Consider the following 7,314-nt stretch of genomic DNA (forward strand, 5'->3'; position numbering starts at 1 on the left):
GGCTTCAGTGAGCTATAATCACGCCACTGCATTCCAGCCTGGGCAACAGAGTGAGGCCCTCTCTATATATATCTATGTAGAGATACATAAATTAATTAAAATGAATTTAAAAATAAATAAATTTGACCCTTCTTTTGGTGTGTCAGCCATTGAAGAAAATGATTATTGAATGATAGAATGAATCTTGGCTTTTGCTTCTAAATTTAACTGCCCTGGATGCCCGGGTTTGGTCTTTTTCCACCAGAAGCTGCTGCCCTAGGGGCAAAGTTCTCCGAAAGTTTTTCAGTAAATGCTAAGATGCAACAAAGACAACAGATTGGTTTTACACGATATGTTTCTACATGCACATGATAGAGGTCTTTTGGTTTTTAAGTTCTCAATACTGAAACCTAAGTAGATCAAAGTATGTGAAGAAAAAAAAACTGTGCTAGTTACAGGTTTAATAATGTCCCCCAAATTTTATACATTGAAGCCCTAATCTCAGTACTTCAGAATGTGACTGTAATTGGAGATAGAGTCTATAAAGAGATAGTCAAAATGAGGCTTCTAGCTTGGCCCTAATTCTACATGACTGGTGTTCTTAATAGATCAGTCAGGCCCAGTGGCTCACGCCTATAATCCCAGCACTTTGGGAGGCTGAGGCAGGGGGATCACCTGAGGTCAGGAGTTCAAGACCAGCCTGGCCAACATGGTGAAACCTCGTCTCTCCTAAAAATACAAAAATTAGTCGGGCATGGTAGCGGGTGCCTGTAATCCCAGTTACTCGGGAGGCTGAGGCAGGAGAATCGCTTGAACCTGGGAGGCAGAGGTTGCTGTGAGCCGAGATTATGTCCTTGCACTCCAGCCTGGGCAACAAGAGTGAGACTCCATCTCAAAAAAACAAAGGGCCGGGTGCAGTGGCTCATGCCTGTAATCCCAGCACTTTGGGAGGCCAAGACAGGTGGAGCACCTGAGATCAGGAGTTTGAGACCAGCCTGACCAACATGGTGAAACCCCATCTCTACTAAAAAATACAAAAATTAGCTGGGTATGGTGGCAGACACCTGTAATCCCAGCTACTCAGGAGGCTGAGGCAAGAGAATCACTTGAACCCAGGAGGCGGAGGTTGCAGTGAGCCGAGATTGCGCCATTGTACTCCAGCCCAGGCGACAGAGCAAGACTCCGTCTCGAAGAGTAGGAGACACAGTGAGATGACCATGAGAAGCCAGAGAGAAAACAGCCGTCTTACAAGCCAAGAGAGAGGTTGCGAGAAAAAAAGAAAAAAATTCCTGCTGACTCCTTGATTTTTGCCTTCCAAGCTCCAGAACTGTGAGGAAATAAAAGTCTTTGTTTTAGCCACCAAACCTGGTAAGGCAGCCCTAGCAAGCTAATACAATAGCCTGTTCCTTAATAAACAACTGCAAGATTGGAATGACTTTCCTAGGAATTTGGTCAAGAAAGGAACTTACTAAAAGACTATTCTCATTTAACAAGAGAGAGATTAAGTATCTCAAAGGCCAGATCTTTAAAAAGATTAACTGTTTTAAGCCAGAAAACATTTGTGTGGATCCATTTGCTCTTAGATAAAATTCAGTCTTCATTCTCAGCTGTTGCATGTTAAGGCTTGTGCAATGATCCTAAAAGGGAACAGCAACTTTTGGAGAAAACTTTTATTTGTTCTTCATTCTAATGTCAAGTTTAAAGGCTTGAAGTTGGAATGTTAGAAGTGGGGAAGGAGACCTTAGAGGTGAATGTCTTCCAGATGTACCTGTTTATGCACAAGGGGACAATCTCAGAGAATTAGGGTGCAAAATTCAGGTCCCAATTTCTAGATAGGTTCCTGTTTGTTCTGCTGCTATCATGCACTTATGGTGACTATGTGAATCCAACCAAAACAAAGGTGCCATGCCAGTGGGGCAACCCTTTTCAACTGCGAATGTTGGGAAATCAAAAGGAAGGCTGTCTTTTTTCTTTTCTTTTTTGAGATGGAGTTTCACTCTTGTTGCCCAGGCTGGAGTGCAATGGCGGAATCTCAGCTCACTGCAACCTCCACCTCCCAGGTTCAAGCCATTCTCCTGCCTCAGCCTCCCAAGTAGCTAGAATTACAGGCATGTGTAACCACGCCCGGCTAATTTTGTATTTTTAATAGAGACTGGGTTTCTTTATGTTGGTCAGGCTGGTCAGTCTTGAACTCCCGACCTCAGGTGATCCGCCACCTGGTCCTCCTAAAGTGCTGGGATTGCAGGCATGAGCCGCCACAACCGGCTGCAAGGCTGTCTTTCAATGAAATATCACTTGCAAATCTTTACCTGGGTGGGTTACAGTGTTTTCACTAGACTCTTCAATCGAATTCATATTTTAAGAAATGCCACTTGTTGATTTGAAAATTACAAGAATCCTGTCAATGCAGTAGGCATGAATGTAGTTCATGTGTCCGGCTGTTCATGAAGCAGCTGATATCTTAAGTGTAAGAGGTGAGATTTACTGACTACCAGTAAAACATGCGAGTTGGGAGGCTAATGTGTACCCAGTAAAATGATTTTAAATTGTACATGCATCTGCATAAGATCCTTTAAAATAGCTTTTATTGTTCTTAAGTTTATGCTTAAAAGAAATTAACCTTAATATTTTCAGATCATCCATAATCTCCCAAACCATTCTTGGTTTTATATTTAGCACAATTTAAATCTTTGTGTATGTGTATATGAGCTACCTTTAAAAGAGCAGTCACCCATACAAGCATTTTTTACGCATTTAGTTTGTACTTTTTATTTATTTATTTATTTATTTATTTTTTGAGATGGAGTCTCACTCGCTCTTCTCACCCAGGCTGGAATGCAATAATGGCATAACCTCGGCTCACTGCAACCTCTGCCTCCTAGGTTCAAGTGATTCTCCAGCCTCAGTCTCCCGAGTAGCTGGGACTACAGGCGTGTGCCACCACGCCCAGCTAATTTTTGTAATTTTAGTAGAGACGGGGTTTCACCATGTTAGCCAGGATGGTCTTGATCTCCTGACCTCGTGATCCGTCTGCCTCAGCCTCCCGAAGTGCTGGGATTACAGGCGGGAGCCACCGCGACTGGCCTAGTTTGTGCTTTTTACTTACCAGTTGGGGGTTATATTACCCTGTAACAAAATGGATGGTTATTTCTATTCACTAATAAGATGCAAATAATAGCCTCTTTAGCCCCATATTCCTTAATAACACCTTTAGACCTTATGGGGGTAATTATTTTCTATACACTCTTCCAATGTATTTGAAAGTTTGTTAGCTCTTCCTCCATAATTATACTGTATCCTCAGTAAAGAAAGTTTGGTATACAGAAAAGTTGAAGGAAGAAATTTTTAAATCACTTTTGTTCCACTACCAAGGAATAATACTTGGAGGTATTTCTTTTCAATCTTCAACATGAGGATGCTAATGTCCCCCTTCATAAGGGGTCTTAAAGTCACTCACTCTGTGTACTATTTCATGAGAACATTTGTGTGGGTGTTTAACTGAAAGAAAACTTGAGTTTTCTTTTTTTTCTTTTTTATTGTGGAAAATTTGAAACTTATTCAAAAAGAAGAAGAGTTAACTAATTAACTTGATGTACCCATCAGCAAGCTTCAGTAATTACCAATATTTAATTTTGTCTGCACCCCCACCCATTGCCACCCCAGCCCATTCCCGGCATGTGCCTCTGAAAGAGACCAACTTTGTCTTTTTAAAACAACCACAGTTGGCTGGGCGCAGTGGCTCATGCCTGTAATCCCAGTACTTTGGGAGGCCAAGGTGGGCAGATCACCTGAGGTTGAGAGTTCGAAACCAGCCTGACCAACATGGAGACACCCCATCTCTACTAAAAATACAAGAATTAGCCGGGCGTGGTGGCAGGCGCCTGTAATCCCAGCTACTCGGGAGGCTGAGGCAGGAGAATCACTTGGATCCGGGAGGCGGAGGTTGCGGTGAGGTGAGATCACGTGACTGCACTCCAGCCTGGGCAACAAGAGAAAAACTCTTGTCTCAAAAAAAAAGAGAGGGAGGGAGAGAGAGAGAGACAAAGGAAAGAAAGAGAAAGAAAAAGGAAGGAAAGGAAAGAAAAGAAAGGCAAAGAGAAAGGAAAGAAAAAGAAAAAGGAAGGAAAGAAAAGAAAGAGAAAGGAAAGAAAAAGAAGAAAGAGGAGCAAAACTCTTGTCTCAAAAAAGAGAGAGGAGGGAGAAAAGAAAGAAAGTAAAAGAGGAAGGAAAGAAGAAAGAAAGGAAAGAGAGAAAAAGAAAAGAAAGAGAAAGAGAGAGAAAGAAAGAAAGAAAGAGGAAGGGGAAGGGAAAGAACTACAGTTTCACCAGCACAGCAAAAAGGTTTTTGTTTTTGCTCTTGGATTTTGTTGTTGTTTGGTTTTTGCTTAATATCATCAAATATCCAGTCAGTGTAAACTTGTTTATAATTTGGTTCTTTGATTTCAAGGAGCTACGAGGCGGTTCGTGGTGGAGATGTGTTGTCTCCATGTGATACATGTGACTGTCCACGTTTGCACCCAGTTCAAGGAAGACGTTACAACCCTAGGGAAAGACAATGCTCCCCACCAAGCCTCTCTTCCCAGTCTCAAACACAGGGTGGCGGTATTCAGGTTGGACCAGATTGGAAAGGCTAACCCGCTTGTCCTCATTGTTGGATGTTTTTTTTCTTTAAATTTGTAAAACAGGTATAATTGTGTTAGGATGAAGTATGATGCTATGAGAACAGGGAAAACTAACCCCTGGTGATAGAAGTGAAAATAGTGCTTACCCCCGGCAGGCGCTGGGATGGTTAGTGATTCAGAGGGCGGTGCCAGGAAAGCTACCAGAGCGACTGAAATGTTCAGTAGCTTGAACTGGGTGATGACTTTTACATACATAAAAACGTATTAAACTTTGAACTCAAGATGTATGCCTTTTACTGTTTGCACCTTATAACTCCAAAAGAAAAGTGGAGGGGAAAAAGAAAAAGCCTGCAAAAGGCAGGCTTGAAAGAAAGCAAGTCTGTGATGTGGAGAATGCACTGGACAGCTCTCAGCAACTTGCTGTAGCTTGGGCAGTGATAAAAGCTAATGCCAACATCAGGTTGCCCGGGAGAGAGAAGGCCTGAAAGAAGACAGCGTGGAGGAAGTGTCAGCAAGCTCCAGCAAAACCAGGGGGCAGATAGTAGGAGAGCGGACCTGGGGCGTGGTGTGGACGGAGCAGAGGAGCCACGCTTAAGCCCCGGAGACGGTGTCTTCTCATCCTCACTTGAAGGGACAGGAAATCAATAGCTCTAGTGACCCCCAGACTGGAGGACGGGACCTAAAGTTGTCACTGCTTTGAGAGGCAAAGAAGTTTGCTCAGAGGCTTTTAGAGGCTTCTAGGGCCCTGGGACCCCGACACTGAGGAGGAGCAAACTGAAGGAGAGAGTGGGCACATTCCTTGTTGGCTGCCGTGGTGAGCAGCAGCTGGTCCTTGTCAGTCAAGCTCCGGACCGCTCCAGTGATGTTCGCTGCGTTTTGATGGAGTAAGCCAGGGACATTACCACTGTGCTTGAGCCATCTGAAGTATTCCTGGGTGGGTCTGCAGTTGGCAGCCCATGATCCTTTTTCCATTCAAGGATGACGCAAAGGTAAGGGGCCAAGACAGCTCTGTAGATGCCTGTAAGAGCCTCCTGGTCTCAAGAGGTCATACCGAGAGCCTTGGCCACCACGGTTTCGTGAGGACCTTGAGGTGGTTTGGCCATCACAATGTCAGACGTGTCACACACCGTCTGGGATGTCCTCACTGTACAGAGGAAGAAGGGCCCAAGTGGTGACTTACCTACAAGTTTGTAGCACAGCTAATACTTGGACTTCCTCTACAGCCTTGCTACTCAGTGTAGTCCATGGTCCGGCAGTGTCACACCACCGGGGAACTTACCAGAAATGCAGCGTCTCAGGCTCCACTCCAGCTCTCCTCAATTCCAGTCTGTTTTTGCTTTTCTTTTTTAGAGATGGAGTCTGGCTCTGTTGCCTAGGCTGGAGTACAGTGGCGCAATCTTGGCTCACTGCAACCTCCGCCTCCCTGGTTCAAGTGATTCTCCTGCCTCAGCCTCCTGAGTAGCTGGGATTATAGGCACCTGCCACCGCGCCCAGCTAATTTTTGTATTTTTAGTAGATACAGGATCTCGCCATGTTGGCCAGGCTGGTCTTGAACTCCTGACCTCAGGTGATCCACCCACCTCGGCCTCCCAAATTGCTGGGAATTACAGGCATGAGCCACCACACCTGGCCCACAGTCTGTATTTTAACAAGATCCCCACCTCGGTCTTATGCACGTGGGTTCTCCCCCACCCCCAATACCACAGAGTCTATTAATTTTTACCCAATAGGGAAGGGGAAAAAGTCAAGAAAGAATAATGAATGAAGTAATCTTTCCCCCTCTGGGAAGCTCTTTATTTAATTTTACTCCCGTGAAACACAATATGAGGAGTCAAGTCAACAAATTCCATTTTCTGATAATTATTTAATTGCCCCACTTTTTAAATTTTCATCCAAGACGACTGTCACTCACTCCCTGTCAGAACTTCTGTTCAGCACCGCACACCACGTGTTTCTCCACTGAGTTGATGTAATATGATCAAAAAGCAGCGATGCTGCTTGGTTACCCTGTGGGACCTTATCGGGGCTCAATGCAGTCTTTCCGTGTAGGCATTCTCAAATACTCAACCGAAACCTGATTAAGGATCATTTGATCTCTGTCGGCCTTAGTGCAGCAGGCTGCTGAGAACCGCCCATGTAACAGACTGCGAGAGACTAACTGCCTGTCTCCCTGTCAGCCCAGGTTCCGCTAAGGCGATCTTAGTTACAGACGAAGGTGGGGCCAGAGAGCCCTGCAAGGATTAAATTCCACTCCTAATGGAGACAGGCAAGCCTTCAGTGCCCTAAGCAGGGCAGGCCTTTGGATGGCTCACTTTTCCCTCTACCAGCCTCAGCCCCGTACATTCAGAACACCCTGTCAGGAACGTGCGGGATCACCGCACAAAACAGTCATTCACCGATTGACTGATGACGTCAGCATTGCTGAGTACCTATGTTAGGCTGAGTACGAGGGATACAAAAATTAGGCCCTGGAGAGTGCCTCTGCGATGCAAATAACCAGACAAGATAAAGAAAAGGCGGATCACGAGATCAAGAGATCGAGATCATCCTGGCCAACATGGTGAAACCCCGACTCTACTAAAAATACAAAAATTAGCTGGGCGTGGTGGCACGCGCCCGTAGTCCCAGCTACTCAGGAGGCTGAGGCAGGAGAGTCACTTGAACCCGGGAGGCGGAGATTGCAGTGAGCTGAAATCGTGCCACTGCACTCCAG

Source organism: Colobus angolensis, unplaced genomic scaffold (genome assembly GCF_000951035.1).
Source record: "Colobus angolensis palliatus isolate OR3802 unplaced genomic scaffold, Cang.pa_1.0 Scaffold125, whole genome shotgun sequence".
Classification (NCBI taxonomy): domain Eukaryota; kingdom Metazoa; phylum Chordata; class Mammalia; order Primates; family Cercopithecidae; genus Colobus; species Colobus angolensis.